The sequence below is a fragment of the Cheilinus undulatus genome, linkage group 4 (genome assembly GCF_018320785.1).
Source record: "Cheilinus undulatus linkage group 4, ASM1832078v1, whole genome shotgun sequence".
Taxonomy (NCBI): domain Eukaryota; kingdom Metazoa; phylum Chordata; class Actinopteri; order Labriformes; family Labridae; genus Cheilinus; species Cheilinus undulatus.
The window spans coordinates 48,356,347-48,371,432 of record NC_054868.1 but is presented as its reverse complement, the minus strand read 5'-3'; the positions used below and the strand labels follow the sequence as shown (position 1 = coordinate 48,371,432).

The 15,086-nt window shown below is 38.2% G+C and overlaps 1 protein-coding gene across 1 annotated transcript in view; it reads right to left on the bottom strand.

The window, feature by feature from the left end:
- Positions 1–7,278, bottom strand: part of LOC121509110 (zinc finger protein GLIS2-like) — a 57,585-nt gene extending 50,307 nt beyond the window's left edge. The window contains exon 1 of the mRNA XM_041786343.1: positions 6,804–7,278. The gene's annotated coding sequence lies outside the window, so the exon portion shown is untranslated. The remainder of the gene's footprint in view (positions 1–6,803) is intronic.
- Positions 7,279–15,086: the final 7,808 nt, after the last annotated feature.

The window sequence follows — 15,086 nt, the reverse complement described above, 5'->3', positions numbered from 1 at the left end:
GAGGAAAGATGCCTCTATTTTGACTAGATCCAGAGAAACTGGTTAGCATCATAAAACTACAAGTTATTTTTGTCCTTTTGCCTTGTTTGCTCTTCTTTTGAACTGAATTAGTCCCTTTAATTTTGTCTAGACTGCTTTTCTTGTCTATGTGCCTCTCATTTCTTGTCGTATATGTCCTATTTTCAGTATTAAAGCACACAAACACTCACTCCTCCACATACACAGTCATATATGCCATACATATGAGCCACACTCCCACCCCGTTGCAGACAGTGTGGGTGGAAGTGGGCTCTGAGGCAGACGCACCCAACAACAACAGGAAAGGAGTCTGCTTGGCTCTGGGTCCAATCTTTGGAGAACAGCATGATGCAACGAGGCTGCAACCTGCAACTTCACTGCCTCCGCACAAAACCCTCACATCTTCCAAATCCCTCCACCCTGACCACCATGATGCATCTCTGAAAACTAAGAAAGGGCTTTGAGTGGAGCTGACGCACTCGTGAGCCCCTCCCTGAAGCCGCCCTGACTTTTGGGTCTCCGAAGTAAAAGCATGAAATGCTTTGCAGCTGAAGTTTGGAGGTTTTTCTCACGGGGAGGCGAGCTGATACTGATACTGAATGAAGGAGGACAAGTCAGTGATGCTCTGTGATTCAGTGTCGTAGTCGGGGTGGAGGACTTGTGAGATTTGATGAACCAAACTGTTGTGATGAAAAACAAGCTTCAGCAGGGAGTTACATTACTTGGGAGTCTGTGTAGGTGAATAAGCTGTTACACCTCAAATCTACGTCGTCATGAGCTGAAACTGAGCATATTATGCTGGGGAATCTTTTTGCTCAGAGATATGGATGAGGAAATTCATACTTGATATTTTCAGATATTAACAGGTAGATTTGTCTATGCAGCTATTTATCTCACAACATCAACAATTAATAAAGTGTCTACTGATCTTTTAAAATGTCATTTCAGTTTTGAAAATGATGTTTCTGATTTCTATTGATTGTGAATGACCTCTTAATGCTGCCCTGCAGTGTCTTAGGGGCCCACCAGGACAAGACAGTCTGGCTGCAGGCCGCCGCTTTTGCAGACCACCACTGTGAGACACCGCCTCCGTCAGGACAGAAATGCACACTAAGACTTTTAAAATAAAATGGGTTAAACTTCCAGCTAGGGTTAGGTTAGGGAAAAAGCAGAAAGGGTAAGGGTTAAGGTTCGGGTTGGGATACCAAAAGTAAAAAAATCAAAAACTGGATCTGCAAAACCTGATTACAAAACAATTAATAAAGCCAAGTTAACAGTCTGCCAACAGAAAAAAGCTTGTCCTCCATTAAAACAATAACACAGCAAAACTATGCTATGTTAGCTACATCAGCTTCATAGATAACACAGCTGAAGACTGTGCACCTTTTATACTTTTGCAAAAATCATTAACCCATACTTTAGCCATGTTAACTATCCAATATAGCTAAAGCTTAAGCCATAGACTGTAGAAAGAATTGGACAAACCCCGTGTGACATCAGTCGTCTGCTTACAATAGGCAGGCCAAAACGGCTTTTAAAGTCCATTCATGGAGGCCTCCATATTGAAATCGCGGTCTCAGCCGAATGTAACGCCCGCCCACTAAGCGCAACTTCCTGTCAGCCTGCTAGCTAGCATTCCAGTTGACAGAAACGGAGCCTCTGCCTGCCGAGCTATCTGTCAATCAAATGAGACACACCAATCAGCTTTCATCCTGAATATCAGCCAAACAATCGTGGTACAAAAAGGTTCACCCCCCCTACAGTGGGAGCACAATAAGACACTAGCTAATGAGACACGTTTGGTGTTTTGAACCAGGCTGTAAACCAGTTTATTTTGTGTCTCAAAACCAGCTGTTTAACATGTGTGCAGACGGAACTTCAGGCGTTGCTGCAGCCAGCCTCAAGCGGACAGTCGCAGTATAGCAATTTTTGGCACTTCCGCGTTGGCTTCATTTTTTAGGACTGGAGGTTGCTGCTTGGCTTAAGCAAAGAAAGCATAGTTAGCTATGTTATTTTAAGCTACATTTGCAAAAGCTAACTTAGCAATGTTTATGACGTAGTTTTGATATCTGCATAGCAACAGTATATTTACTACATAGTTAATGTAGCTACATCTGCTAAAATATGGGTTTATTATATTTGAAAAACTCTAAAAGATGCCCAGTCTTCTATGTTACCATGTAAACTATCAAATATAGCTAAAGCTTAAGCAAAGACAGTTTATCTCTGTAATTTTAAGCTACATTTGCAAAAGCTAACTTAGTAATGTTTATGATGTTGTTTTGTCAACTACTTAGCTACAGTACATTAGCTATGTAGTTAATGTAGCAACATAGGTAACATACCTGGAGACTGGGCATCTTTAACCGTCTTTTATCCACGTAAACTATCTAATACCACTACAGCAAAGAAAGCTTAGTTAGCTATGTTAGCTTAAGCTACATTTGCAAAACCTCTACAGGCACCTACTCCCACCAAAGGATTCTCCACTCATAAGTCATACTCCATAAATCTTGGGTATGCCAAGCTTTGCAACTTTCTTAAATCGGACCAAAGGTGAGGATGAAAACACTGACAGCCTTCACTTCAGTTCACTTTTAAGAGTACAGCCAAGTGCAACATAAGAATGCAGCTCAACAAAAACAAATGTTATTCATTTGTCAATACGTAATATTACTTACCGAGTATAAATCAGTTCATGCTGTCTTTAATGGTAAGATTCAAGAACACATGAAATACACGCACAGCAATACCAAAAACAGCGGCTGACTCTCCCTCAAAACCTCAACACAGATGAAAACAATAATCCATTATTGTAGTAACAACTTAAAAAAAAAACAATATTTACACATCAAATACAGAAACAAAATCACAGATTAATTCAGCCGCAACATGGACGAACTAGAGACCTGAAATCAACCAGACTATAAAGCTCTCATCCCACAGATTAAACCTATTCAGTAATACATTTCTCCCTCTTCTTTTAGCCTCAGTTCAGAGCGTAATATTGCCTCATGATGCCAAGCAGTCAGCGTCCTTCATGAGGTTGCCAGCAGTAGTTTGGAGCTCCCTCGTGACGGCACCAGCAGTGCGCCCAGACACAATAATACCTGTGCCAGCCCACCTTGGGCAGTCCTGCAGCTGCACAAGTCAAAAACCACAAACTAATAATTTAGTGCACAATTACTGTACTGTCATGATTCAATGCATCTTTGCTGCTCTCCTTAACCAGTGGCTTTTTACACAGCCTGAGGCGTGCCATTTGCAACTGCCATTAAACATGTTCACATGAACTGCTGTAGCAAAATCTTATTTCATGCAAGGTGAAACTTTTTCTAAGAGGTAGCAAATGCTTCAATCTTTGTCATGCTTTCAGGGTTCTCGTTTGATATTGTGAAACAGAAGAGGATATGTAAACAACGTAACTCATCCATGAAGAACAAGGATTCCAAAATAATCTGATGCTTTTCTCTGTTCAGTGTGGGACTGCTCCTTTGTTTCTCCTTTCTGGAAAAAAGCAGTCAGGGCTATTGGAAAGTGAATGCCTAAATCAGTGCCAGAATCTCCCCAGTTGTTCTTACTCCTTTTGCCAGATGCAACCAAAAATTTAGACTTGTACTGGCAGCCCTTATTGGTGCTTTAAGGATTGCTCTTCACATTGGAAAAATCTGACAAAAGTCTGTTTCTGTTTAATATCTCAGTGTGGTTCTGAATGTAGCAATGAATTTCTTCATCGCATTAATGTCCAACTGGTCGCACATATGTGACGTAATTTTAGTTGACGTGGCTAAAATTTAATAGGTATGCACCCAACTTCATGTTGTTCAATGGCCAGAGCCAGTTATTGTTTTGTATTCACATATACGTTGTTAGTTTTAATGAGATTAACTGTGGGCTCAGGACAGATCCTTGTGGAGCTCCACATAAAAAGCAGTATTAGGATTTCGCATCATGCCCCGTCAGCTCCAAACTGAGCCAGAGGGACTGTGGTGAATTTTCTGGTAATGTGGTTCATAAAAATCTAACAAGAAAGGGATGAACATGAGGCCTGCTGACCTTGGCCTTTGTTGGCCAAAGTTTGAAGAACATCCTTCAGTACCTCTTCATTCACAAGCAAGGCATTAGCATGATGCCCAATAGGCTTGACCTTTGACTCGAAAAACCTTCCCAGTTCATCCATGTACCAGAAGGATCATTACTCATTAGAGCTAAGTTTGAGGAAAGTCTTTCAAGGCCTTTTCAATACGTTGTGCTTTCAAGAAAGAGGTGAACATGAAGCCAAATAACCTAGACTTAATCCATAATTAAAGTTGGCATTAGAGCAAATTTAAGGAAAATCCCTCAAAAGGTTCCTGGCATATTGCCTTCAAGTGATAAACATGAGTCTCACTGAGCATGGCCTTTGACTTCTGAAAATCTTTGGTTTATCCTTGAGTCAAAGTGGACATTTGTGCAAAGTCTAAAGAAAAATCCCTCAACTCGTTCCTGAGATTTTGCTTTCTGATACAATATCTTTAATGTCCTAGTGCAAGTAATGAAATTTTGAAATGCCTGGTAATGAGCAAGGGATGAAAATGAGGCCTAATGAGCTTGAACCCTAAATCTACTCAGTTCATTGATGAGCCAGAGTGGATATGGATTTGAGCCGAGTTTGAAGAAATCCAGCAAAGGATGCTTGAAATATTGTGTCTACAAGCAAACTATGAACATGAGGCCCAGTGACCTTGACCACAAACTTCCTAAATCTAATTAGTTCATCCTAGAGTTAGAGTGGACATTTGCACAGAGTTTAAAAAAAATACCTCAAGGTTTTCTCAAATGCCATGCTCGCAAGCAAGGGATGAATATGAGGCTCAACAACCCTGATCTTTGGTCTGTGACCCCCATAATCTAATTAGTTAATTGTGGAGTCAGTGTGGACCTAAGAGCCATGTTCTGAGAAAATCCTTCAAAGCATTCTTGGTATATAGGGTTCATAGGCAACATATGGACATGAGGCCCAATACACTCACCCCGAATTTCCATATACAGCGTGCGTGCCGCACACTGAAGCGCCACAGGTTTGCTCCAACCGAAAGGCGAGTGACCTCGCCCACTGGAAGCGAGTCTAGAGCACCGCGCCACGGCGCGCAAGCCCTGATCAGCAGGAAGAGATCACAGGAGTTCACGCAGAAATAGCATGTAAACAGCGGACTATTTTAACTCTTAGGGTTCATTTATCATCCTTTCCGGTATGAGTCCATGATATTATTGCTTCCTCCATTGAGTGAGTACATTGGGAAGTTAAAAGGTTAATGTTTGCTTAAAGGATCTGTGGTTTTATGCAAAATTCTTTGGCTAGATATCCCCAAAAGTTAGCTTTTCCTCATCAATGGAGCCATTGTAGCTCGGTGGCCCACTGACCTTTCGGTGACCCTTTGCTCTCACTGCAGGATGAGACGTAACGTTGATAAAGTGATGATTTACAATCGGGAGTCCGTGCATTGTGCCTTATTTTGAAAGAATAAGATGTTCTACGCTTGTGACTTCCATGGTCGCTACTTTCTGAACAACAGTGAATTTACGAGGTTTGGCAGAGGCCGGCGCTGAAATAGACCCGCAGCGTATCTGAAACGAAGCAGAGCGGAGTGCCGCTCCAGGCACGCGCCGCTGCCGATCTAGAGCGCCGGCTGTGGGAATGCTCTGATAGACTAGAGAGGGAGCGAAATGCTCCGCAGTTCGATTTTCCGGCGTTCCGCGGCGCACATGCTTTATATGGAAATTCGGGGTCAGACTTTGACCCCCAAATCTAATCTGTTCATTCTTGAATCTGGAGAAAAGTACATTAGTGCAAAGTTTGAAGAGAATCCATCAAAGCATTCTTGACATAGTGTGCTCACAAGCAAAGTCATGAGGCTCAATACACTTGACCAATGACTCCCAAATCTAATCCATTCATTCTTGAGTCAGAGTGGACATTGTAACCCAAATAAAATCCTTCAAAGTGCTCTTTTACTATTGTGTTCACAAGCAAAGGATGAACATGAGGCCCAATGGCCACTGGCCTTAAAGTCTAACCAGTACATCCTGGAGTCAGAGTGGACATTTGTGCAAAGATTTAAGAAAGACTCTCAAAGCATTTCTAAGTTATTGCATTCACAACAATATTAAAATATGGACATAAAGAGACACAGACAGCATAATGCCCCTGGCCTCGGATATTCCTAGTTAGCATTTAAATTGATTCTCAAATCTGCTTGTGTCAGCATCAAATACAATGTCAATCACCACCAGGCATTCAGAAACAGGTGGCCTTGAATATTTATGTCAGGTTTTGTACACAGCAGCTACAATAATCTGTTTTATTAGCCTTTTTAAACTGAAAAAAACATACACTTTAAAACTCAGGTGAATAACTTTACGTTTGAGTTGATTTTGGCGCCCCCTGTTGACAAAGTGGTAAATTATATCATTTTACTTCTCTGTACTTTTGCCAGTGGTGTTTTTTGACAGTGAATCTCACACGGCTTCCTTTATACGTGTCAATTATCTCAAAAATAGTGAAAATGTGCTTTAAAATAAATAAAAAGCTTGGCTTTGTCTTGTTTTTCTGCTGCAGCATTAACAGACATTAAAGCCAGCTTGTAAACAGAAATAGTCTTCTCACGGATGGTGTTTGCTCATAAACAGGTCACATTATTACTGCCAGTCTGTTTCACAACCAGATAAAACTCATCACATGGGCTTGCAAACATGAGAACAACAGCTTAGTGGACTGTTCATTTGATTAAAAATATCAGATTTACCTTGAAACAGCTTGTTGACAGAGAAACAGCCTCCTCTGCTCTCTTGGCTTTTCTGGTGATGCTTCTGAACCTCCGGTTCACACAAACAGAGCACAAAAATACAAAATCAAGCGAGTGTGAGCGCCGTCTCTGGTACCATCTCCGATGAAGTTATCAGTTGTCTCGGCTGGTTGCAAAATAACGAAAGCAAATCCTCCCACAGGAGATCGTTCAAGAGGAGAAATGTTTGTCAAGAGAGGTCAGTTTTCAGAGCAGAAAACCTTGTCCTGGGAGAGTTTTTTTTCTCTTCAAATCAAAGAGACGTTAGCTAAAGAAATCACCGAGCGGAGGAACAAATACTTGTCAGATAGGTGGTGAGGCTTTAGGCTGCGGTGTGAGGGTCAAATCCGCCGCAAAAATGTCAACGCTGTCCTGGAGGTGCATCGCCCAGTTGCGACGCTGGTCAACTGAAACTTCGGCAGACTGAGAGGAGGGAGAGGCTGTCTGAGGGAGAGGGGGAGAGGGGGCGAAAACAGAGGGGCGTACACAGACTTTAGAGGACTGGAAAGGAGAGAGAAATACCAGAGATCCAGCTTCCTCCGCCAGCTGTTGACTCTCACGACAGTCTGAGCTCTGCGTCTGTGTGGTCATGAAAAAAGACCTCAAATTACACTGTTAGCATGCAGCTAGTCTACTATATTCATGTTGCAAAAGCTAAGAAACATTACAATAGATAATAGATAATGCCCAAATTCCAAAAAAGTTGGGACACTGCGTAAAATGTAAATAAAACCAGAATGCAAGGACTTACAAATGTGCTAAAGCCAAATTGTATTCACAGTAGAGCATAAATCACAAATCAGACGTTGAAAATGAGACATTTTACCTTTTCATGAATTTTTTTTTTTTTCTTTTTTGTTATTTCATGGCAGCAACACTTCTCAAAAAGTAGGGCAACAGGAGGTTGGGACAGTAAGTGTTACCTATGAAAAAACACAGGGAGGAACATTTTGCAACTTATTAGATTAACTGGCAACAAGTCATTGACATGGCTGGGTATAAAAGGAGCATTATAGAGAGAGAGAGTCACTCGGGAGAAAAGTTGGGCAGAGGTTCACCAATCTGAGAAAATGTGCATGTGAAAAACTGTGGAACAATTTTAGAAAACATCTTCCACAACACAGGGGCAGAACCAGACATGTTTAAAATCAGGGGCTAAGCCCAAACTAAAGATGGCCGAGGGGTGGGCACTTCCCTAGAATTTATTTGTGTATCGGACAGTTCAATGCACAATTTTTGCGCACTTAAAAAAAATAAATAAATAAATAAATTCAAAATGGCAACAAATCTATGCATAATTTAGACAAAAATAATGTTACTCAACCTAAAAAAGTACATAGTTGATAACATCATTATTTTTCTTAACTGTGCTAAAAGTGTCAGTATCATCCTAAAATCATGATACATCATGCTGGAGTCCAATAATTTTCACTTCTGCCTCCTAAAAATGTCTGGAGTTTATATTTTAAGTAACATTGCATAGGCAGGGTAGGAATTTGGTGAAAAAGTTTACAATTGAAGCCTTGCATTTTCAAACAAAGCACATAAAAGGCAACATTTTAAGTAAGAGATATTAATTTCTTCATGTAAATGAGGAAAATTGTATTTTTTAGAATTATTTTAAAAGTATTTTTTAACTGCCATTAAAAAATTGGCATGCATGTTTATTTATTCTAAGAAAAAGTCAAAATTCTGTCATGTTTCTTAGAATAAAAAATGCAGACCATTTTTTGTTAATTGTCATTAATCCTCCTCTGTACATGCATTCTTAAAAGTAAAAAAACTATTGGATTTTTAAAATTGCTTTAGAAATTACATTTCCATGCTATGATCAGCAAGGACATTAGCAACATGCTTAAAACCAATTTGAAAGATTGGGGGCTTTTAAGAAAACATTCAGGGCTGAAGCCCCATAAGCCACCCCCAGCTCTGCCCATGTTCACAACATTAACTTGCAAAGATTTTGAATGTCATACCATCTGCAGGCAATAATATCACCAAAAGATTCAAAGAATGTCTGCAAGAAACAAGGGTAAATATTAGAAGCTCCTCATCTTTGGGCCCTGCATTACAAACAGGCGTGATTCTGTTCTGGAAATCACTGCACAGGCTCAGGGACACAAGAAATCATGGTCTGTCACAGCAGTTTACTGTGCCATTCAAAATGCAAGTTAAAGCATGCAAAGAGGAAGCCATTTGTGAACATGATCCAGAAATGTTGCCGATTCTTTTGGCCGAAGCTCATTTCAGAAGGAATTAGGGAAAATGGAAAACTGTTCTGTGGTGAGAAGATTCAAAATTTGAAATTTTTTTTGGAAACTTTAGACACCGTGTCCTGCAGGCCTAAGAGGAGAGGGACCATCCAGCTTGTTATCAATTTAAAAGCCTGCATCTCTGATGGTATGGGGTTGCATTAGTGTCTATGCTGTGGGCAGCTCACACATCTGGACAGGCACTGTCAATGCTTAGGAGTATAAGGGTTTTAGAGCAACATATGCTCCCATCTAGACAACGTCTCTTTCAAAGAAGGCCTTGAATATTTCAGCATGACAATGCTACCCCACATACCGCATCCATCACAACAGCGTGGCTTCACAATAGATGAGTCTGCGTGCTGAACTATCCTGCCTGCGATCCAGACCTTTCACCAGATAATCCAGCAAAGAAGACCCAGGACTATTTAAGCAGCTAGAATCCAACATCAGACAAGAATGGGACAACATTCCTCTCCCAAAACTTCAGCAATGGTCTCCTCACCCTTCAGATATTTACAGACTGTTGTTTCAAAGAAGAGGGGATGCTACACAATGGTAAAGAGTGCCCTGTCTCTACTTTTTTGAGACATGTTTATGCCATCAAATTGAAAAGAAGCTAACATTTTTCATGAAATGATAAAATGTCTCAGTTCAAATGTCTGATATGTTGTTTCACTTCTAACATGAATAAAATATGGGTTTATGAGACTTGAGAAATCATTGCATTCTGTTTTAATTTACATTTTTAAATGCAATAAAGATGTCAAAGCTAAGGCGATATGCATCGTTACACCAGTGTGGTCGGAAACCATGATTTAAATATAGGCGACAACTTCAAAGTTCTCTTTAATGTCAAATTCAATGTTTAACATTGTTGTAAATTAAGAATTGTGCAGGAGTGCATGTACAAAATGACTCCCTGAAGTCAAACAATCTCTGCTTTAATGTGGTGGCATCAAAGTTCACATTCTGTTGCCTATTTACAGTTAATACTTAAACTAGAAGATTTTATCAGCAAACTGTTCTTTTTAATGTTTGTTTGGGGTTTTTTTGCTCTGCGATTTGTACTGTCTCAAGCTAATGGGCACTTCCTGTTCACATGAAAACATGCTTTAATGTTGCGGGAAAATAAGGAACTTCTGGGAGATCAAAGTAAGCAAGTCGACAGCCATTTGTGTCAGCCACAGTGAATCTTTGCCAAGGAAAATGTTGAGAAAGGGTTTTATCTGCTCATTTTTTCTGATACCTACCCACTTTCAACAGTTTTGTACCTCAAAAATTACCTCAAATAAATATTGATAGTCATTTTCTACAATACAGGTGTCAAACTCGAGGCCCAGGGGCCAAATCTGGCCCATGGAATGATTATGTCCGGCCCACAAGATCATATCATATTTGTATAATAACTGGCCCACCAGTATGAGGTCAGTATGCAGATTTCCTCCAGTATAATAATGTAAATTTGTGTTTTATTTCATAGTTCAATTTTGTATCTCAAGATTACATTTCATACTTTTTTGGCTTTTTAATCCAATATTTTGACTTTTAAAAACATGATTTCAATTTTTTTTCTCATATTTTGACATTTTAAAGGAATTATTTTTTCTTTTTATATCATGTGTTGACCTTTTACACTCCATATTTTGAATTTAAATCATATTTTTAACCTTTCAAGTCATAATTTTGAATTCTAGCTCATATTTTGACATTTTCAACTCCTAATTTTGGCTTTCTAATCCCATAATTTAAACTTTCAGACTCACAATTTAAAAATTTTAAGTCATATTTTGACTTTTAAACTCATGATTTCAATTTTGATCTCACATTTTGACCATCAAACTCATGATTTCACCTTTCTCCTCATATATTTGCTCCTTAAAAACATTATTTTTCTACTCATAAATTGAACTCAGAAATTGAAATTTTTTTTACCTCAGATTTGAGCCTTTAAACTTACATTTTTTACTTTTTGAATTTCCAAATGATTTCTCATCAGTGCTGTTTTCTTTTTTTTTTTTTTTTTTTTTCATCTTCTATCACTGGTGAAAATGAGGTTGACAGTTTAAGATTGTGTTGACCCTCTTTTCCCCTCAGGTTAGACCTGAATCCAGGATCCGGCCCCAGCTGTGATTGAGTTTGACACCCCTGCTCTACAAAGATGGTCTCAGTTGCTGTTTAAAGGTTAATTTCAGGCTACTTCAACAGCTCAGACATCCTCACAATGAAACACTCCCTTAACACTCCCAAATTGTTTTCCAGCAGTTGCAGGTTTGTGATTTTAAAGAAATTGCCTCAAAGTTTTGTTTTTTCACTGATAGGTTTAAACTTTTCTTTTTCTGCCTCTGGCTAATTTTGTACACTGACTCCCTCTAGTGGTAGAAAGTTTAAATTTTGAATTAATTCTGTGTTGTACTATAACACAAGCAGAACGTGTTTAATTTAAAGAACGGCTGTTTAAAAAGTACTCTAAAAGTTTTCTAGCATACATTTAGATGGATATTCTTTTGATATTGTTGTTTCCTCCATTTAAAGCTCTTACATGACAGTTGGTGGCTAATATTATGTGTAAATCAAAAAGGTCAAACAGAAGTACCAGCAGCAATGGGTCCATCCCAAATGTACTATCATTTAAGACCATTATCTAATAAGTGTTGTAATTGTACAGTTAAATTTTCTCTTTTTTAAAGTTGTTTCTTGTTATTTAAGTTCTTTTCCTAGTTTATTCATGCACTGAAGGTTTTCACAGGCACAGTGGAATAATTGTCATGAGCTGCTTGAACATGTGTGAAGATAAACTGAACAAAAACGACTTTAGAAAACATTTGGTTAAAGAAAATTACATTAGACAAACATTTTGAAGAGGAACCTCCAGTGTGGCAATTATTTTACTATGTCAGCCACTTAATGTAAGCCTGCTGTTGGTTATTACTCATGTTGCATTAACATGAGTAATCAAACATGAGCATACTTCCCAGTCTGCAATTATTGCAATGACCAGCAGATGTCACCATTTAACTATCAAACATTTGAGTATAACTAACAAGGTCAATGTGCTCTGATGTTCTTTAGTCATCTTCTTTCAAATGTACAGAGTAGACTTTTTAAAAATATATATTCAAATCATCTGAGATATCCATTGACTTGATGTGCAGAAATTTGTAAAATAATGTATCGGAGATCTTTTCAGATGAAGCATGCTTAAAAATACAATATATGAACAACAACAATGCCCGAGGACCCAAAGGCAGCAAAATGAATAGAAATAACAAGAATTTAAAAAAAAAAAAAAAAAAAAAAATACAGATACAGAATCTATCACACATTTGGGTCTGGTCCTCAACATTTGATACCCAGAGACAGGCCTAACCATTACACCACATCCTCTTAATGATTTTAAAATGACCTGATTACACAGCATGTCTAACTCAGTCTTTCTTATAAGATGTCTGATTCTTTTGAACTGGAACAATGGCTTGTGCTGTGTGATAAAGCAGCGTAGTGCCGCATTAATAACGCCACATTATGTAATAATGTAATACATTCTCCATCCATCATGTAATAATGCCGAATTTTCTAAGCCACTAAGCGGTTAGGGTTAGGACAAGGTAGTGGGGTAGGGCATACCTTGGAGCCCAGACTAAGTCCTGTGGTTAGGGTTATTACATAATGCGGCGTTATTACATAATGTGGCTTTACAAGCAGGCATAAACTTTCATTTTTTGGCCCCAGAATGCCATTTATTCTGATGGCAAAACATACAAAAACCATTCTGTTGGTTGACCCACAAAGATCAATAGTGAATGTATGATTTCAGCTCTCAAAGCATAACAATGTTTGGAGCGTATCTGACACAAAAACAATATCAGTATTAATTACAGCAGAACCATTTGATGTTGATTTCAGAGATGGATGGATATTACTTTCACTGGGGAAATGAAACGGGTTAAAAAGTATTTTAGTGGAGCTATAAATCAACTTATGCCAGTGGGACAGCACGGTGCAGACTGGCAATCAAACACAGACTGGACCACGCGAGTCCACAGTGATGAATGATGTTTTATAGGCCATGCAGACGCTCTGTAAACCGGTGTTTCCCTCTCTTTTACTGTTTTTAGTCTCTTATCAATTCATTATGTCTGTGTAATCGATCTGGTATTTTATCTGTCTGTGTATGTAGAAAAAGTAAAAACATTTAAAATTTAAATAAAACCAATGACAACATCAACCATCAACCAATGACAACAACCATGTGGATAAAGAAATATGAAGTCCATAATATAATGGATTGCTGTGTGGTAAATGGCCATACATATATTAAGAAACACACTGAAAAACACCAAACACACTCAATATAGAACACCATTATCTTTGAAAATAAGGCCAAAGATCTATTGTGTTAAGTATTAAAGGCTATTTGCCCACTGTGTCCCTCTGAGAACAGCTGATTTATACCAAATCTTGTTCCTAAGGGAGCAGCTGGACTTTGTTGAGGTTCTTTTCTTCTAAAAGGCTTCTCCTGCTCTAAAGCTGAATTGCAACATCTTCAAAAATCTCAATCAAGCCCAGATGCCCCCTTTGGAACAACATTTTGAGAACTATGGCCTTCCCAGACAGCTGTTTTATTAAAAGAAGTAATAGTAACCATTGTTTTTGGCAGATTAATTGATAGTAAACACTGGGAAGTACAGTGCTTAACAAATTTATTAGACCACTTGTCATATTTGTCTCAGAGACCTTCCAGCATCATGAAGTGCTTTAATGCGGACTCTTTCATTTTCAGTGAGCTCCCTATGTTTTACCATTTTGAACAGGAATGAGGAATTTCAAACTGAATTCACCCAAATTTGAGCCGGCTCACTGAGCTTCTCTGAGAAGTCAGAAATTAATCAAGCATAACATTCAACCACTAAAACTCATTTTTCTGTTCAGGAATGCAAGTAAATAACTATAATTTCACAAATTAATCAAGAAATATTAATGTGCTTTACTATTTATTCAGTTTTTTGTAAATCAATAAATTTGAAAATTCATGGATAACAATAATAATAATATTTTAGCATTAGAATATCATTTGGGTTAAGGAGCTTCTACATATTGTTGTATTAACCATTGCAGAAACATCAAAAATGATTTTGGTAATTAGCAGTGTTGTTAGTTTAGGGCAGCTGTGGAATAAACCTTACTTTGGTTAGGGTTAGGGTGGTCTAATAAATTTTCTAAGCACTCTATATATATACACACACATATGTGAACATTCAAGAAATCATGTCTGGCTCTCGGCTTTCTGTCCTTGAAAAATTTTGGCCCCCAGGAAAAATTAATTGGGGAACCCTGATCTAAGTGATGAAAACTGGCAAAAAAGGGTTTAAGTGGCAATAAAAATAAGTTATAGGTGCCAAAATGGCCAAAAATGGGGGGAAAGGGGCAAAATAGGAGAAAACAATGCCATTACAACACTGAATATAAATATTACAATTATAAATAACCCTCAAGAAATATCAAATGAAATGTTTAAACTGTATCAAAACCTTTATTCCTCATCATTTTCTGACACAAAATCTCAGGACTTTTTTGATAAAGTTACACAATTTATCCCACAAATTGATATAGAATTTAAGGAGACATGTGACTCAGATTTAACAATTGAAGAGCTTGATGCTGCTAGAAAGAAAATGACTCTAGGAAAATCACCTGGTCAGGATGGTCTTACAATTAACTTTTATCAGTTTTTTTTGGCCTGAAATTAGAGAACTGATATTTGAAGCACTTAAAGAATGTCTAGAGTATAATACATTATTGACAACAATGAAGCAAGGTATAATTACTTAAATACCCAAACCAAACAAAGATAAAACAGTGATTGATAATTTAAGACCAATTACATTATTAAATGTTGATTACAACATTTTTACTCACGCTGTACCAAACAGATGAAAAAGTGGTATGGACAAGATTATAAGTGAGACACAATCAGGCTTTCTACAGAACA